The sequence below is a fragment of the Rhinatrema bivittatum genome, chromosome 4 (genome assembly GCF_901001135.1).
Source record: "Rhinatrema bivittatum chromosome 4, aRhiBiv1.1, whole genome shotgun sequence".
NCBI lineage: Eukaryota > Metazoa > Chordata > Amphibia > Gymnophiona > Rhinatrematidae > Rhinatrema > Rhinatrema bivittatum.
Genome location: NC_042618.1, coordinates 379,109,515 through 379,127,539, shown reverse-complemented (window position 1 = coordinate 379,127,539; position 18,025 = coordinate 379,109,515). Strand labels below are relative to the sequence as shown.

Below are 18,025 nucleotides of genomic sequence, written 5' to 3'. Positions count from 1 at the left end.
GAAAGACTAAATGAGTTCTTTGCTTCCGTGTTTACTAATGAGGATGTTGGGGAGATACCAGTTCCGGAGATGGTTTTCAGGGGTGATGAGTCAGACGAGCTGAACAAAATCACTTTGAACCTGGAAGATGTAGTAGGCCAGATTGACAAACTAAAGAGTAGCAAATCACCTGGACTGGATGGTATGCATCCTAGGGTACTGAAGGAACTAAAAAATGAAATTTCTGATCTATTATTCTGTTTTATTCATATTCTGGTTTTTGCACTTTTTTCAGCACTTCAAAGTAGATTACATTCAGGTACTGTAGGTATTTCCCTATCACCAGAGGGCTTACAATATAAGTTTGCTCCTGAGGCAATACAAGGTAAACTGACTTGCCCAAGGTCTCAAGGAGCAACAGTGGGACTTGAACCCAGGTCTCCTGGTTCTTAGACCACTGCTCTAACCACTAGGCTACTCCTCCAGTTAAAATTTGTAACTTATCATTAAAATCATCCATTGTACCTGAAGACTGGAGGGTGGCCAATGTAACCCCAATATTTAAAAAAGGCTCCAGGGGCGATCCGGGTAACTATAGACCAGTGAGCCTGAGTTCATTGCTGGGAAAAGTAGTGGAAACCATTCTCAAGATCAAAATGGAACATAGTCAACATGGATTTACCCAAGGGAAGTCTTACCTAACAAATCTTCATTTTTTTGAAGGGGTTAATAAACATGTGGATAAAGGTGAACCTGTAGATGTAGTATATTTGGATTTTCAGAAGGCGTTTGACAAAGTCCCTCATGAGAGGCTTCTAAGAAAACTAAAAAGTCATGGGATAGGAGGCAATGTCCTTTCGTGGATTACAAACTGGTTAAAAGACAGGAAACAGAGAGTAGAGTTAAATGGTCAATTTTCTCAGTGGAAAAGGGTAAATAGTGGAGTGCCTCAGGGATCTGTACTTGTTCCGGTGCTTTTTAATATATATATAAATGATCTGGAAAGGAATACGACGAGTGAGGTTATCAAATTTGCGGACGATATAAAATTATTCAGAGTAGTTAAATCACAAGCGGATTGTGAAACATTACAGGAGGACCTTGCAAGACTGGAAGATTGGGCATCCAAATGGCAGATGAAATTTAATGTGGACAAGTGCAAGGTGTTGCATATACGGAAAAATAACCCTTGCTGTAGTTACACGATGATAGGTTCCATATTAGGAGCAACCATCTAGGAAAAAGATCTAGGCTTCATAGTGGATATTACTTTAAAATCATCGGCTCAGTGTGCTGCAGCAGTCAAAAAAGCAAACAGAATGTTAGGAAGTATTAGGAAGGGAATGGTTAATAAAACAGAAAATGTCATAATGCCTCTATATCGCTCCTTGGTGAGACCGTACCTTGAATACTGTGTACAATTCTGGTCGCCGCATCTCAAAAAAGATATAGTTGCGATGGAGAAGGTACAGAGAAGAGCAACCAAAATGATAAAGGGGATAGAACAGCTTCCCCATGAGGAAAGGCTGAAGAAGTTAGGGCTGTTCAGCTTGGAGAAGAGATGGCTGAGAGGGGATATGATAGGGGTCTTTAAGATCATGAGAGGGCTTGAACGAGTAGATGTGAATCGGTTATTTATACTTTCGGATAATAGAAGGACTAGGGGGCAGTCCATGAAGTTTGCAAGTAGCATATTTAAGACTAATCGGAGAAAATTCTTTTCCACTCAACACACGATTAAGCTCTGGAATTTGTTGCCAGAGGATGTGGTTTTTGCAGTTAGTGTAGCTGGGTTCAAAAACATTTGGATAAGTTTTTGGAGGAGAAGTCCATTAACGGCTATTAATCAAGTTTACTTAGGGAATAGCCACTGCTATTAATTGTATTAGTAGCATGGGATCTTCTTAGTGTTTGAGTAATTGCCAGGTTCTTGTGGCCTGGTTTGGTCTTTGTTGGAAACAGGATGCTGGGCCTAATGGAACCTTGGTCTGACCCAGCATGGCAATTTCTTATGTTCTTATGCTTGTATGAAAAGCCAGTGTGCAGGAAATATATGTGCGTACACAGTGCATGCTCTGTTGTATGCCTTTTTGGGGTAAGAAAGGGAACAACGAACCCTATATCACTCCCAGACACAGATATATATAGAAGCTAACATACCACATCAATCATCCAGATGCACACAGACCCACATATTTGTTCTGATATTGTTTTGTACAGACTACCTCTTGTGTGTTGTTCTTAGACTGTTCTTCATCACCCGTCATTAATGTCTATACCAAGCTGTTCCCTACCTGCTATTGAGGTCATCAGATTCATAACTCATCACTGAAAGGTTTCTACACATAGCAGCATGTTAGCCATCTGTCAGAAGCATAAATGAGTTACAGACATGGGTCCCTTCAGCCCTCAGGTAGGCCTAAATGCTTGACTTTTGACATTATAAAACTAAAAGTGAACAAGCCATCATGCCTGCCACATGTTATCTCTGGTAGCAGTTGGCCTAGATATTTACCACAGTGTCAGGCTATAGATAAAGGCTGGTTGTTGGCTCATGAGGTCATCGCCTGATAACTCCTTCTCTAGCCTTAATGTTATTCACAGAGCTGAGGAGTGAGAGTCTATCAGCACCAGGGGCGGATTGTGGGAAAATAGTGGCCCATGGGTACCCAATTACACATACAATTTGGTGAGTCACCAAATACAGAATAAAGGGACCATAAAATATACACAGAAATGTACAGACAAACTAAACTGGAAATCACAACAATTTAGACTGTATGTAATGCAGCAATGGAAAATCAGAAAATACCATCATTCCTCATAAAACATCAAACAATAAAATCAAGAACTATAAAACATCAATCACAAGAGGAAAATCATACTAAAAATATATATTTCAAAACTGCTGATGAATAGAACCTCCAGTAATTTAACTCATATACAAATTTTTGAAAATTTCCCTAACACCAATAAAAATATTTCAAAAACAGCAGACATCAAATAATAATCAATACTTAAAACTAATAAGGATAGAAAAAAATCCCCGGTTCTCCATACCTGGGAACTTTTAATTCCAGTCACCTTGAGATGGTCATGAATTGTTGTCTAGCAGAGTGGATCTCAACCTTTTTTCTGTCGGGACACTCCTGACTGATGGCTTTTACATGCATGACACACTGAACACATGACCATCATAGGGCTAAATGTAAAAGTACATTTTGCATCCACAGGAACCCCCCTTACCCACAATTATGGATGTAAAGCAGAATTATGACATTCCCCGAACAACTCACCTTACAAAAAATATATTCTGGTTCTAGTGTCATCTCAGTAATAGCAACACAAACTCCAACTACCAGGCTCAATAGCCCTACTTATGAAAAGACAGCAGTTTATCACTATTGCATGTCCTCTTGAGAAAATACAACAAATAAGACTGATACAGTAAAATACCTCACCTCGGTCACATACACAAAACCGACCTAACATACTACCAGGATCTGCAGTAATGCACATAAACTAATGCGCACACAGTTACACTTGTATTATGGAATGCACTCAAACAGTAACAACTCTACCTATGAAAAGGCAACACTACAAATATTAAATCAGGCCCTAAACACCAATACACCTCCTATTAGGAAAACAGAACTAGCCAAGCTGCTATAGATCCCAACACAGAAATAATTGTATAACTATACTAATAAGCAGAATAAATGTTTCACAACAATTACGAACAGAATAATATCCAACAATTAAAAACTCATAAAATGTATTTCAAATTCTCCAAACACCAATAAAATATTTCAAACAGCAGACACATCACATACTACCCAATAATTAAAATGGTAGTCAATCAAGAAAAATGAACCTTAAAAGCCACCTTTACTTAACCCTCTACAGCAGTTCTCCTACTCATTTCCCTTGCAGGCCACACCAGAAGCAACAGTAGCTGCTAAAGCTGTCCTCACAATCCTCTTCCTTAGGGACCACAACCAGACTATTCTCTCTCTCTCACACATACACACAGAGACCAGTCACACCCTCAGGACCAGTTTCTGTCTCTCACACACCAATCATCTCCCCAACCAATCTCTTTCTCTCACACACACACACACACAAGCACATACATACCAGTCATCTCCCTGATCAGTCTCTCTCACACATACACACGTCACCTCTCTGGCCAGTCTCTCTCAATCACACAATGCTCTCACTCTCTCTTACTTACACACAAGCTCTCAATCACACACATGTTCTATCTCACAAACAGGCTCAATCACACACATGTCCTCTCTCACAGCCACAAGCCAGCCAAAAACATGCTCCATCTCTCTCTCGCACACACACATTTGACACACACAAGCACCCTCCCTGATTCACATATACACCACACACATACAGAAGCACCCTCCCTGTCTCACATACACATTACACCCTCCCTGTCACACATACAGAAGCACCCTCCCTGTCTCACATACACATTACACCCTCCCTGTCACACATACAGAAGCACCCTCCCTGTCTCATATACACATTACACTCTCACAGAAGCACCTTGCTTTCAGACTTGCAGCATTTTTCACTTTTACTAAAAGTGAAAGTGATGCTCCCAATCGTTAAATAAGAAAACCACATTCCTATCAGAAGGCAAAATGACACCCTTCCTTAAGGTTCTGTCCTCCCAAGGGACAGCAACCCACACTGTACGGCTTCTCTTGTTTTATGCTTTCAGGCAATAAAGCTTCAAACTATCAGTTGTATGATTATTCATGTGGGAGATATGGAACAGAAAGACATCCTTAGTCAGCTTCCCTTTTAAATGGGAAGATTCCAGTCTTAGTCATTTAAAAATATACATTTTCTAAAGGCTTTAAAAAAAAAAAAAAAAAAAGCAAAACCATTTTAGATTGGAAGTATTCTAGTCTTCATGCTTAAATTATGCTTAAAAAAAAACCAAACCCCACCTGGCATCAGTAACTTAAATTTGTGATTTTGCTGAGATGAACATTTTAAATACTTTATTTTTTTTTTGCTTTAATATTTGTCTCTACCCACTTTGTTAAATTTTATTTTCCAGAAGAGGGATGATTAAAATTCAGTAATTTCATCTTTCATCCAACTTTTCAAAAGTTGCGTTACCAGTACAAAAGTTGAGGTATATGTATTATCACATTTCATTTTTTTAAACTGGCAAATTCCTTTCTCACATACATATCACATACACACACACACAGAAGCACCATTCCTTTCTCACATACTCACCACATACACACCACATCTCACATACACACAGAAAGATCGGTGCAGCCGGTCTAGCTGATCACGTGGACGAAGAAAGGAAGATCGTCTCAGCCGAAGACCAGGCACCGAGACTTAGGGGGCGCCGCGGCAGGCAGCCAGCCCTCGACTCGCCCTGCCTCCCCCCCCCCAATGCAACCCTCCCGACGCCCCCCTGGTGGTCCAACGGAGGGCCCGGGAGTGATCTGCCGCTCCCGGGGTCTCGGCTGCCACTAACCAAAATGGTGCCGGTGGCCTTCAGCCCCTACCATGTGACAGGGGCTACTGGTGCCATTGGTTGTTCTCTGTCACATGGTGGGGCTAAATGTCGCCGGCGCCATTTTGCTTAGTGGCAGCCGAGGCCCCAGGAGCGGCAGATCGCTCCCGGTCCCTCCGCTAGACCACCAGGGGGGGGGGTCTGGAGGGTGGCACTGGGGGGGAGGCAGGGCGAGTCGGGGGCTGTCAGAATTATGAAAGGGCACTTTTTGCCCTTTCAAAATTTTGCCGCCTGCCACGGCGCCCTAGGCACAGGTTGCCGTGACCAACACCTATCACGTGATTGGGGTGACCGGCCCACCGGGGCATGCCCGAAGCCCCAATAGGCCAATCCGCCCCTGATCAGCACATCTGCTTTTGTCTCCATATCCCCAATGTCCAAAATGATCCACCACCATAGGAGACACATCCTGTAGGACAGCCACAAGTCAGGGCATCCATGTGGACAAGCAAGGGCCTCAAATCAGAAAAGAAGTGAAAGGGGGCCACTCTGCTTGTAAAATAACCATTCTGCAAGTTAGTCTGCCTGGCAGTCCTCAGCCTATGTTCTTTAAGGGTGGCCACAGATAGGATATAGGTTGTAATTGCTACTACTAATTGGAACATACAAACTACTCTGCCTGTTTTCTGTGTACCTACATAAGATAAGAGAACAGGACCAGCCCTGAGCTGTATTGGCCAGTGGCCTTGCTGTGCCCTGACTTTGCTGTATTTCCCAATGGCTACATATGGCATATCATGCTAGGTTATTAGCTTCTAACACAGCTGTGTCTTGGGTTCAGTGAGGTAAACTTTCCTTAGGTGACATGTGGGTGCTATTGTAGGCTCACTAAATATACTCTGAGCTATAAATTTTGGAGATGACTTTCAACTACAGAGAGTTATACTAGCAACCTTGCCTAACCTCCCCAAGCAGCTTACGTAACCAATGTGACAGCCCAAGGGCCAAGGCCCTCACCTTCTGTACATGAGAGTTGACAGTTTGCTTAGCTAGGTGAAGCAGGGCCTAGATGTGTATGGTGGTATGCAAACCCAGTGAGATATGCTAGCTTGCAATGACTTGTGAGAAGTTTGGGATTGCTACAATCTTTGACAGGTGCTTTCCAAATTGCTAAGTGCAGAGCTGCTAGGTGAGTACTTCGATGTCAACACTGCCTCAGATGCAGCTCAGGCTTTGCTGGCACTTGTGTCTTTGCAGGCCCTTATGGCACTATGCATCCAATGTACACTGGATATCTTATGATGCACACAGATGTCACCTAGGGAATCAGGTTGGAAGTGTGGAGTCTGTGATTGATGCCTGTGTCAACTTCTTTCAGCTTGTGCCTTTAAGCAGCTGAAGTAATAATGATTTGTATGACTTCTAGAGCACTTGGCTCCATTTCCTAGGCCCTGCTGGAGTTCTTTCATACCTAGGCCACTATCTCACCAACATGTGAGGGCTAGGACGGGGTCCAAGGTGTAGCTGAGGCAAGCAAGAAGGCACCAGCTATGGCAACCTCTATACACTGTGTTGCCAGTCCAGGCTTCAGAGTCATACCAGTATCATTGCCTAACCTATGGTGAGACGTTACTCTTTTGGACTGGCAATCACGATGAAAAAAATTAGGCCAGCTACAACTCATTTATGTAAGTTTTATTTAGTGTGTACATTGTCTACTACAGTCTCTTGCACCTATTGCTCCATTATGACTAGGTGGCCTATCTAGGCCTAAGTGGTTACTGTGATATACTGACCCAGAGAACCTGTTAGTACAAGAAAGATAGTGATGAGACCAGCTGGGCTCTCGTCCCCTTCCAGGGCTCTCGTCCCTGGAAGGGGAAGGAGTAAATGAGGATTATCAGACAAAGTAGCATTGGGTGACACTTTGCAGAAGCTCACTGCCAGTCCATGTGGTCTCCGCAGCTTCTGCAGTGGGACACAGGGGATCCTGGGGTAGATCAGGAAAGACGTCTAGTTGGAGACCATGGCGTAATGCCAGATTATGGAATACACAGCAGAGCAGCACTGTCTGAGCGACCCTGGGTGGGATATACATTAAAGGTTCCCCCCAGTTTGTTCAAACAGCAAAATCTACTTTTGAGAACTCCAGGTGACACAGCGGGTAGAACATAAGGCCTTGTTGTACCTCATCTCCGCTGGCTTATTGGGAATAGCAATTGGTGTGAGAAGTCACGTTCTGCAACCATATCCCGATTCTTCTGCGGGAAACAGAGAACGGCTGCATCTTTCACACCACGCTGACTGTGATCAACACCATAGCATGCTGTTAGATATTAGAAACTAGGCTCTAGCCTGACAGGAGCCTTAACATTCTATTGGCAAGTCCTTTGTCCATGCCACCTTTTACTGTGACACAATATGAATGCTCTAGTTCTTGCTTATGCTGCGTCAGATCTTCCTGAATGGGAACACCTAACAGCTTCTGGTGTTCCCAAACAATGTGTCCTTGTCACTCACAACCAGGCTCTCAGGAACCATTTCTTGCACTCCTCTAACAATGAAACTGTATATCACAGTTGCCACAAATTTCATAGCAGAAAGATTTCAACCTCATGGTATTGCAGAATAGTCAGGGATATGCACAATCTGTCCTCCAGAGATACACATTTGTCTGATATGACATAGTGACTCTAATAGGGCCAAAATACATAACCCTCAGCTTCTCTTTAACCTGTGTGATTGTCAGGACTAACAGTGGCTGACAGATTTCCTGACCTGGGAGTCCCTGCACTGTGGAGACCAAATGGGTTTGATTTATAAGTGACATTTTCAACACCTCCAAATAGGAGGAATTGATAGGCCACTAGCTTAAAGTAAACCAGTAGGAAGTATGTAGTCCCTGATCACACATAGAACTTTATGACGTGTATTGTTTAGGAACACAGCTTTAGGAGCCCTCTTCGGCAAGGAGAGAGAAAGCCGGGCCTTGGCTCGCTGGCTTTTTGACCTAACATAAGCTACTTGTCATGTCACTTATGCTGTCTCACTCCCAACAGCCCCCATGTCATTTCCATTTGCTGGAGACACATAATTGGAGAGGGACTAGAGAAAGAAGCATCAGTCTTTCCTACGAGCCAGCTGTCACCGTAGAGGCCGTCTTCTGAACATCCAAACAGGGCTGATTGCCTAAGTATAAAGGAATCATGTGTGGCTCCCGGGTACCTGGCAACTACGTCAAGGGTGCACATTTGAGCATCACAGACCACTTGCATGTGGAAGAGCTTTCTGTATGGTAGATCTTCTTACTGTGACGGGGTGGGATGAAGGCTACCTGATTGCAGTTGATAGCTTCCAGAATATTTGGAAAGTTTGCAATGGCATAAAACCTTCTCTTCAATTCCAGCAAGTCCTGCCTTTTACGAGGGAATGCTATGTACCAATTAATGAGGGCATGTACAGCTGTTATGACCTGGCCCAGACAGTGGGAAAAAGAGATTTGGGACATTTGGGCCCCGACTGTTGTTTCGAAGGAGCCAGATGCCATGAAATGGAGGGTGCAGAAAAGTTTGGTGAGGCTCGATATAGCTTGGGACCTTTCTGTTACCAGATCCAGATCCCCTTTGAGTTCTTCATGTAATTCCATGATAGCCTGAGAGCTGAGGCAATACCTGCTAACCACGTGTTCCTCCGGCATGCCCAGCAATGTGGTTCGTGGATGAAAGATTCACTCCCTGTATCGTCGCTGTGCCCTCCTGTGTGGCCAGCGCTGCCTTGGGCCAGGACACTCAACTGATGGCTCTGGCTCCGGTGCTGGGACTTTCCTAGGAGGGGTTTGAACTTCCCTTGCCTGTTGTTGTGGTTCTTGTTGTTCTTGTTGCTGTCATCACTTATGAGCAGCCCGAAACAGCCACAAGTAAACTTCCCCCTAACATTGTAGCTTTAGGAAGACAAGGCAGGTAAGAAAAGGTGTTTTTATTGGCCCAGGAGTCTTTGGTAGGTGTGTCTAATAGAAGGTCTCATTTTAACCGTGATAATAGCCGCGTTCCGTGAAAATGACTGCTGTCCCGTATAACTACTTTTTGGCCCTCTTCCTCAAAAAATAAACAGTTATTTCCGACGTTAAAACCTGCATTATTGTGCTTATGTCACCGCTAAATGCGGTATGTATCCCAGTTTTCATAATTTTCTAACATTTGCATACTAGCGTGCCACACACTAAATATCTCGTATCTAACCTGCGTTAGACCCCTTTTATCATGCCATATAGCCCTAATTCAATTTGATGATTGATCTTATAAGTTAGACATGCTATAGGATAGGTCTAAACTTAGCTGGTTATAGCTTATACAGCTTAGCGCAGATATAGATACATATATTTAGCAGCTTAGCAGTGCCACTGAATATACCTTGTAATTTAGCTGGATAAGTTATTTATTTATTTATTTATTTATTTATTATTTTTATTATACCGAGTTTCATGATATGAATCACATCAACCCGGTTTACAATTAACAATGTGAATAACTGCAGAGAGTAACATAGTAGAAAACATTTCCCAATTCGACATCAAATATAGTAAGAAACTTAACAAATAAAAACATTATAACAATATTTAGGATGTGAGTAAGTTACAAAAAAACAAGGAAAAATAACTAGGAACTGAAAGGGGAGGAAATTAAAGAAAGAATATTAACATTTTAGCCAACTGTATCAATTAATAAATATGTATAAAATTATAAAATATAGATGGGTAAGAAAGATTGACCAAATATGAATTGTTGTGCAGTATAATAATATGTTGTTGTCACTGCGTGTGAAGTTAGTGGGTTTTTGTTACAGTTCACTAACTTTTGTGTTTGTGCTGATGTGTGGAAAATTTAATCTGATGTGTGCAGAATTTAATCCAGTTCTGGGAATGCTTTTTTAAAAAGCCAAGTTTTTAGTCTTTTCCTAAAAGTTGGAGTGCATGGTTCTTGTCTTAAGTCCGGGGGGATGGAGTTCCAAAGGATTGGACCTGCTGATGAGAGAGCTCTTGAACTGTAGGATTTGTGTTGGTAGGTTTTGGCATGTGGAACCTGAAGTGATTCTTTGTAGTGTTCCCTGATGGGTCTGGCGGATGTGTGTTTTTTAAAAGGGATTTGTAGGTCGAGTTGAGTGTGTTGATGGATGTTCTTGTAGATAATCATGATGGTTTTGTACATAATTCTGAAGTGGATCGGTAACCAATGAAGGTCTTTGAGGATGGGGGAGATGTGGTCGATTTTCCTGGAGTTTGTGAGGATTCTGGCTGCAGTGTTCTGTACCATTTGTAGAGGCTTGGTGTAGGAAGCTGGGAGGCCTAGTAGTAAAGAATTGCAATAATCTAGTTTGGAGAAGATTATTGCTTGTAGGATTGATCTAAAGTCATGCGCGTGGAAAAGTGGCTTTATTCTTTTCAGAATATGTAATTTGTGGAAGCAGTCTTTGGTAGTTTTGTTAATGAATGGTTTGAGGCTAAGACGGTTATCTAAGATGGCTCCTAGATCTCGTACATGTGTGGTTTGTAGAAGGGTTGGAGGCTTTGAAAGTGTGTTGTTGTTTTCAGGTGCTATAAGGAGATATTCCGTTTTCGACGCATTAAGGACTAGGTTAAGGCTGTTAAGGAGGTGTTTGATTTCTAATAGGCAACTATCCCAATATTCCATTGTTATCTTGATAGATTCTTTTATAGGGATCACAATCTGTACGTCGTCAGCGAAGAGGAAGTGTTTCAGGTTTAATTTTGTTAATAGTTGACAAAGAGGTAGCAGGTATACATTGAATAGAGTGGGTGAAAGGGATGAACCTTGTCACACTAAGTTAGTTAAATGGCCAATTTTGAATACTGACCTCCTGATGTTTACTCCTCCTGTTCTCACAGTTGTTTTACAGTTATATGATGTCGGGTTGGTGTGAAAACGCTGAGTCCAATGGGGCCTATCTTCTGAATATATCCTATGCCTACTTGTCAGACTTAGGCCAAGCAAGCCCATTATAATTGCACTGGAAATATTTGTGCATACTGAAACATACGTGTATACTTTCAGCGCAGAATGACACTGTATTTAATAAACTGTGCAGTGATCCACTGCATAGTTTATAAAATACTAGTATAGATCTCTGCACATCCACTTTCACATGCAATTCCAGTACCGCGAACAGGTTTGAAAGTTAGGCACTTAAACTATTACTGGCTGTGCATATTGGGCCTGATTTTAAAAAGCATTTACATGTGCTTAAAATTGGGGTTTACACATGTAAATGCACACTTTCTGTGTAAGTGGGCTTTTGAAAATTGCTGCAATACATGCCATTGAATTATCCACAGAATATTCACGTGTAAGTGCATTTTATGCGCGTAAATGGCTCTTTAAAATTGCTATGATAGTATGCTACATTTACATGTGTAACTTCTTTTAAAATTACCTCCATTGTGTGCCAGCCTTTTAAGGTTAATATTTGTTTTGAGGTTAGTATTTGTGTTAATAATCGTGTGTGTCCTGGGAAAATAGAATTTGGAGCAAATTTTGTATGTTACGAAAGGTGTTAATATTTACTTGCAAGTATTAATAATTGTGTGTGTTTTTGGAAAATAGTCTTTGGAGTAAAATATAAGAACATAAGAACTGCCATACTGGATCAGATTGTTATGGTTTCGAGGTGCTTGAGTGGATTCTTGGGTACTGTGGGAGATGTCCACGCCCACGGGGAGGAGCCCTGTGGGGAGCCACAGTACTGGGCTAGACTCAGGACACACAAACAGAGTTTTGTCTTTTATTGTACAGCTGATATATACCACCAGAGGTGGCAGTAGTGAGTTGATCCAGAGGTAGCAGTCCAGGGACCCTCGCAGAGGGAACCCGTCTCACCAAGATGGTATAGGGATATCCAGGTGTAGGTTTCCCAGCACGGCAGAGCTGTAGATGAGACAGACTGAGAATTAGATTCCTCACTAGATGGTAGCTGTAAGGTTGACATTTCCACCAGGCAGAAGTAGATGGAGAAGCGATGGAGAAGGTACAGAGAAGGGCTACCAAAATGATAAGGGGAATGGAACAACTCTCCTATGAGGAAAGACTAAAGAGGTTAGGACTTTTCAGCTTGGAGAAGAGACGACTGAGGGGGGATATGATAGAGGTGTTTAAAATCATGAGAGGTCTAGAACGGGTAGATGTGAATCGGTTATTTACTCTTTCGGATAGTAGAAAGACTAGGGGGCACTCCATGAAGTTAGCATGGGGCACATTTAAAACTAATCGGAGAAAGTTCTTTTTTACTCAACGCACAATTAGACTCTGGAATTTGTTGCCGGAGGATGTGGTTAGTGCAGTTAATATAGCTGTGTTTAAAAAAGGATTGGATAAGTTCTTGGAGGAGAAGTCCATTACCTGCTATTAAGTTCACTTAGAGAATAGCCACTGCCATTAGCAATGGTTACATGGAATAGACTTAGTTTTTGGGTATTTGCCAGGTTCTTTTGGCCTGGATTGGCCACTGTTGGAAACAGGATGCTGGGCTTGATGGACCCTTGGTCTGACCCAGTATGGCATGTTCTTATGTAACAGGCACTGAGGCAGGGGAGCAGGCCCTCGAGGAGTGAGTATCTGATCCCAGTAAGGCACCTGAAAGAAAGCAGGGGGTCCCCGAGAAGCAGGTACCCAGGTTAGAGTATACCCCGAAGGGCAGAGAGGACTTCCAGCGGCAGCAAGGAAGCGGCAGAGTAGCTTAGACCGGATGAGTCCAAATCCTTGTTAACTCAACGAACTAGCAAACATGCGTAGGCTAAATACCCGGATGGCGTGATAACATTCGAAGGGGACGCCTCCGACGTTCCTGCCATGATGTGGATAAAGACGTGGGTGGCGTGTGCGCATGCACCCTAGGAGGCCCTTAGGAGAAACATGGCGTGAGGCTTTGCCATAGCCGTTCTGGGGACACCAGAGAACGCGGCTTGCAGACGTGGTGGCAGCCATCTTCCCAAGGCTAGCGGGGAGAGCAGAGAAAAAGGTGAGGCACAAGAGTTGAAGCCATTTGAGACCGGACGCAACACAGACCCAAGGGTCCATCAAACCCAGTATCGTTTTTCCAACTGTGACTAATCCAGGTTTCATGTACCTGGCAAGATCCTAAAAAGTCGATCGATCCCATGCTGCTAATGCAAATCTACCTGGTTAATAACAGTTTATGGATTTTTCCTCCCGGAATTTATCCAAACCTGGTTTATAGAAACATAGAAACATAGAAATGACGGCAGAAGAAGACCAAATGGCCCATCCAGTCTGCCCAGCAAGCTTCCCTCATTTCTTCTCTCATACTTATCTGTTTCTCTTAGCTCTTGGTTCTAATTCCCTTCCACCCCCACCATTAATGTAGAGAGCGGTGATGGAGCTGCATCCAAGTGAAATATCTAGCTTGAGTAGTTAGAGGTAGTAGGGGTAGTAACCGCCGCAATAAGCAAGCTACACCCATGCTTATTTGTTTTTACCCAGATTATGTTATACAGCCCTTATTGGTTGTTTATCTTCTCCCCTGCCGTTGAAGCAGGGAACTATGCTGGATATGCGTGAGGTATCAGTTTTTTTCTTCTCCCCTGCCGTTGAAGCAGAGAGCTATGCTGGATATGCATTGAAAGTGAAGTATCAGGCACATTTGGTTTGGGGTAGTAACCGCCGTAACAAGCCAGCTACTCCCCGCTTTGTGAGTGTGAATCCTTTTTTCTTCTCCCCTGCCGTTTAAGCAGAGAGCTCTGCTGGATGTGTGAAGTAACAGTTTTTCTTTTCCCCTGCTGTTGAAGCAGAGAACTATGCTGGATATGCATTGAAGTGAAGTATAAGAATGGAGTGATCAAGCTAGTTGAAAGGCATCAGGAATAGAGGAAGGTGGAGGTAGTAATTTGGATATTTGGTTTGGGGTAGTAACCGCCGTAACAAGCCAGCTACTCCCGTCTTTGTGAGTGCAAATCCTTTTTTCCACATTTCCTCTTGCTGTTGAAGCTTAGAGTGATGTTGGAGTCACAGTAACCATGTGTATGTTTATTGAATAAGGGTATTGTCTCTAGGCAGTAGCCATCATTCTGGCGAGTCACCCACTCTTCATTGGCGGCCTCTTGACTTTATGGATCCACAGTGTTTATCCCACACCCCTTTGAAGTCCTTCACAGTTCTGGTCTTCACCACTTCCTCCGGAAGGGCATTCCAGGCATCCACCACCCTCTCCGTGAAGAAATACTTCCTGACATTGGTTCTGAATCTTCCTCCCTGGAGCTTCAAATCGTGACCCCTGGTTCTGCTGATTTTTTTCTTATGGTAAAGGTTTGTCGTTGCCTTTGGATCATTAAAACCTTTCAAGTATCTGAAAGTCTGTATCATATCACCTCTGCTCCTCCTTTCCTCCAGGGTGTACATATTTAGATTCTTCAATCTCTCCTCGTACGTCATGCGATGAAGATCCTCCACCTTCCTGGTCGCCCTTCTCTGTACCGCTTCCATCTTGTCTTTGTCTTTTTGTAGATACGGTCTCCAGAACTGAACACAGTACTCCAGGTGAGGCCTCACCAAGGACCTGTACAAGGGAATAATCACTTCCCTTTTCTTACTCGATATTCCTCTCTCTATGCAGCCCAGCATTCTTCTGGCTTTTGCTATCGCCTTGTCGCATTGTTTCGCAGACTTCATATCATTAGACACTATCACCCCAAGGTCCCTCTCCTGCTCCGTGCACGTCAGCCTTTCCCCCCCCATCGAATACAGTTCATTCGGATTTCCGCTCCCCATATGCATGACTTTGCACTTCTTGGCATTGAATCTCAGCTGCCATATCTTCGACCACTCTTCCAGTTTCCTTAGATCCCGTCTCATTCTCTCCACTCCTTCCGGCGTGTCCACTCTGTTGCAGATCTTAGTGTCATCCGCAAAAAGACAAACCTTACCTTCTATCCCGTCTGCAATGTCGCTCACAAAGATATTGAACAGGACCTGTCCCAACACCGATCCTTGCGGTACACCACTTAAAACCGCTCTCTCTTCAGAGTAGGTTCCGTTTACCGTCACACATTGTCTTCTGTCCGTCAACCAATTTGCAATCCAGGTCACCACCTTGTCACTCACTCCCAAGCTTCTCGTTTTATTCATCAGTCTCCTGTGCGGAACCGTATCAAAAGCTTTGCTGAAATCCAAGTATATGACATCGAGCGCTCTTCCTTGGTCCAATTCCTTGGTTACCCAGTCAAAAAAGTCAATCAGATTTGTCTGACAGGATCTTCCCCTGGTGAATCCATGTTGCCTCTGGTCCATCAATTCTCCGGACTGTAGATAGTTCACTATTCTCTCTTTCAGCAGAGACTCCATTACTTTTCCCACCACCGAAGTGAGGCTAACCGGCCTGTAGTTGCCAGCCTCCTCCCTGTTCCCACTCTTGTGAAGCGGGACCACCACCGCTCTTCTCCAGTCTCTCGGCACCACTCCCGTTTCTAGGGATCTATTGAACTCCATCTGTGCTAACTTCCTTTACCATATCTTCTAGAAGTGCATTCTAGAGCTTCATTGTGTATTGAATGACAAAATATTCTTCAATTTGTGTTAAATATGCTGCTGAGTAACTTCATGGAGTGCCACCTAGTCTTTTTATTTTTTGAAAGAACAACTGATTTGTATTTACATGTTCTACTCCTCACATGATTTTATAGACCTCTATGATATCTCCCTTCAGCCATCTCCATAGAATAATACAGAGGTGCTATGACATTCTCCATTCCTTTCCTAATAATTTTTAACATTTTGTTTGCTTTTTGAATTGCTGCCAATCATTGTATTGGTTTGCAAGTGTTAATAATTGTGTGTGTTTTGGGAAAATAGAGTTTGGATTATTTTAGTGAGTTAGGAAAGGTTAGTATTTCTTTGCAAGTTCTAATTTTTTATTTTATGGGAAAATAGAATTTGGAGTAATCGAATAAGCTAAGAAAAGTTAGCAGTTAGATAAGAAGATAAGAATTACCATACTGGGTCAGACTAAAGGTCCATGAACACAGTATTCTGATTCCAATATTGGTCAGTTTAGGTTATCAGTAGTAGATAGATCCTTTGTTGCTAATGCCCAGGGACAAGTAATGGCTTTCTTTAAGACTAACTGTTTAATAACAGTTTATGGAATTTTCCATCAAAAACTTGTCCAAATTGTTTTTAAACCCAGCAGTGCTAACTGCTTTTACCACATCCTTTAGGAATGAGATCCGAAGCTTAATTGTGCATTGAGTGAAAAAATATTTTCTCCGATTGTTTTAAATGTGTTACTTGTTAACTTCATGAGTATTTCAGAGTCTTTGTAATTTTTGAAAGAATAAATAACTGATTCATATTTACCCTTTCTATTCCGCTCATGGTTTTCTAGACCTTTATCATATACCTTCTCAACTGTCTCTACTATGGCTGAAGAGCCCTAAACTTTCCTTATAGGGGAGCCATTCCTGTTCTGCTATATCTTTCTTGAGATGTGGTGACCAGAATTGTACACATTACTCCAGATGCGGTCCTATCATAGAGTGATACAGAAGTATTATGATATTTTTTGTTTAATTCTCCATTCCTTTCCTAATAATTCCAAACATTGTTTGGTATTTTTGACTGCCAATTCACACTGAGCTGAGGATTTCAAAGTATTGTCCACGATGATGCCTCGAGCCTTTTCCTGAGTGGTAACTCCTAATATAGAGTCTAACATATCATTTGAAGCTTGTAGATTACACACTTTAGAGAGCATGATTTTATGCACTGTGTATCACCCAGTGGTTTCCCTGACACAGCCCTAGGTGGGCAAAATGCTGTCAGCATCAGAATTTCAGCTATCAAGGAGACCAAATTAAGTTTTCTAACTTTGATTTTTCAAGCATCTTATTGAATTCTATAGGATTGGAATATTTGAGTTTGGCAGTAGAAATGGTTGGTGGTAAATGTTGCATTGAAGTTCTCGTTAACTTGCAGTTTGCAGTGTGTCACTGTGAATTTCAACTACCAATGATTTAACCACCAAGGTAGATTAAGAAGTTTTTAAATTTCAATTCTTCAAGCAAGATGGCATCAATTTTGAAATTAATAAGACTGTAAAATTTGAATTTAAGATTTCAAACAAGAAAACACATAGAATTGTTTAAGAAGGATACATGGACACAGTTTTTATAAAAAGTTATTGGGTTTAAAATCATTGGAAAATATTAGAAAAAAATCATTTGGAGGATTTTTAACTAATGATGGTGCCTTAGTCACCTGATCACAAGCAATTAATTGCCCAGATCAGGCATCTGAACTTTTCCCTCCTATGTGGACGGCCGGCGCCATTTTTTTAAGATGGCGCCGCCCATCCAGTGCTCCTATCATGTGACAGAGGCCAGCCAATGGCACCGCTAGCCCCTGTCACATGGTAAGGGCAAAGGGCCACGGCGCCATTTTGTTCACTGGCAGCCGACGGCTCAAGAGTGGGAGATTGCTCCTGGGACCCCCACTAGATGACCAGGGATTTTAGGCAAGTTTTGGG

At 42.5% G+C, this 18,025-nt stretch overlaps 1 protein-coding gene across 5 annotated transcripts in view; it reads left to right on the top strand.

Moving 5' to 3' along the window:
* ERC2 (ELKS/RAB6-interacting/CAST family member 2) overlaps window positions 1-18,025 on the top strand; it is a 1,638,183-nt gene that overhangs the window by 473,435 nt on the left and 1,146,723 nt on the right. The window lies entirely within an intron of this gene.